The sequence below is a fragment of the Trachymyrmex cornetzi genome, unplaced genomic scaffold (genome assembly GCF_001594075.2).
Source record: "Trachymyrmex cornetzi isolate Tcor2-1 unplaced genomic scaffold, Tcor1.1 scaffold996, whole genome shotgun sequence".
Classification (NCBI taxonomy): Eukaryota; Metazoa; Arthropoda; class Insecta; order Hymenoptera; family Formicidae; genus Trachymyrmex; species Trachymyrmex cornetzi.
Window position 1 is genome coordinate 13,750 of NW_017300350.1, and position 2,025 is coordinate 15,774.

Genomic DNA, 2,025 nt, shown 5'->3' on the forward strand with positions numbered 1-2,025 from the left:
AAACTTTTCATACGAAACATTTTTCTCTATCCCTACTAGTTTTCGAGATATTTGACTGGATCACTTCAGATGGTCCACCCTGTATATCGCTGTCCAATAATTAAATTATAATTTTCGAAATATCATATATAACATTCGTCAACTGCGTAAAACCATAGAAAACATAGTATGTCCTATCTGTTAAAATAATTTTCATCCTCTGCACTCCATGAAAACAAGTCTGCTCTAAATTATAAGTGAAGTTAATAATTATATTATCATTAGTGATAATCTTTTATCATCCCAATAAATCGACTAATACTATTGAAAATGGTCTGATGACAGACCGAAACGTTTGGTTTTATATATTATAATAAATATGGATTAATGTATGATCCTGCACAAAACTCAGCCTGTGTACGTGGATGAAGCCGTTTAATTATTATATTGTTAATAGTAAGTAAGACTCCATGTACAAAAGGATATAGTACTCGTTGTAAATAATATAGATTAAGTGTAAAGTAGTAGAGATTAAAGAGTTATGAGAAAAAAGACTAAGATAGACTAGTAATTCGGATATAGAATTACGGGTGATCAGCGACATCTACATAAGATAAGAAGTTATGTTATAATGTAATTCAGCGAAGATCTATAAGATGGCTGTAGACTTTTTGTAAGGCCAATAAACGTATTATACTACTACTACTAGAACAATGGCAGCTTGGACTGACTCCTGGGGGTCCACAACACCGACCGCGTACTACCGACCGGATGAATTCGTCGAGTGTATGTGAAGAAAAAACTTGGCAACAGAGAATGGTAATTGGCCTCGAAGAAAGAGACTCGGTCATAGTAGCATTACGAGACTAGGGCCGAGTCATTCGATGTCCGATCTCTGATATGTATACATTGGAGGACTGATTCCAGGAGTTGAACTGGCAAGCCACCCCGTGCAGACTTGCCCACCTTTGCCCCTCTGGATCAAGACCCAGGTGGCCCCGGAAGAGTAGGGCATTTATTAAAACACTACTAGGAAAGAGAGAAGGATGGATGCGGATCCTCAATCCCGTAGAAGATTATGGTGCGATCATCACGCTTGAATTGAAGCGTGAAAGTGAGAACGAAATGAACAGTCTGAAGGATCTGCTCATCGCTATGGAATGCGCCCAGCATACCGACGCGAAAATAGTGCCAGCAATACCTGGCATCCTGTGAACATACAGCTAAACTAACTATAATAATATAAGCTTACATATTCATTCTTATAATGATTACACTAAAATATTTTATAATTCATACATATATCCTTTATATTGTATATCTTCACTCATGTACTATTATTATAATTATTTTTAAAAGCCCTTTTATGAAAAGCTCTTGACACCAGCTATTATATTCTGGCATCGAAAATAGGGTGTTCTATTTTCAAAAATCAGTTTGACCTTGACCTGACCTTGGCGACGCCATCCAAGGTCAAGTGGATATGATCAGTGAATAGATCTTTTGAAATCCTACAACTTTTATCTGAAACACTTTTTCCTAAAATGCTTAGTTTTCGAGATATTTCTCCATCTCGGTACTTTTTATACATCCTCTATATATCTATATGTATATACGAGGTGTGATCAAAAAGTAAGGTGACTTTCATTTTTATAAAAAAATATTCATTTATTCATCCAAAATTATGTTATCCCCTTCAAAATAATCCCTCTCTGATACAATGCACTTGTGCCAGCGCTTTTTCCAGTCGTCAAAACACTTCTGAAATGCACTTTTGGGTATTGCCTTGAGCTCCTCCAGCGATGCAGCCTTAATCTCCTCAATCGTCGCAAGTCTTCGTCCTTTCATGGGCCTTTTCAATTTTGGGAAGAGGAAAAAGTCGCAGGGGGCCAAGTCTGGTGAATACGGTGGCTGAGGCATGATGACAGTATTGTTTTTGGCCAAAAAATTACTCACTAGTAACGACGTGTGCGCAGGTGCATTATCATGGTGCAGAATCCATGAATTTTCTTTCCACACTTCCGGACGTTTTTTTCTTATTGATTC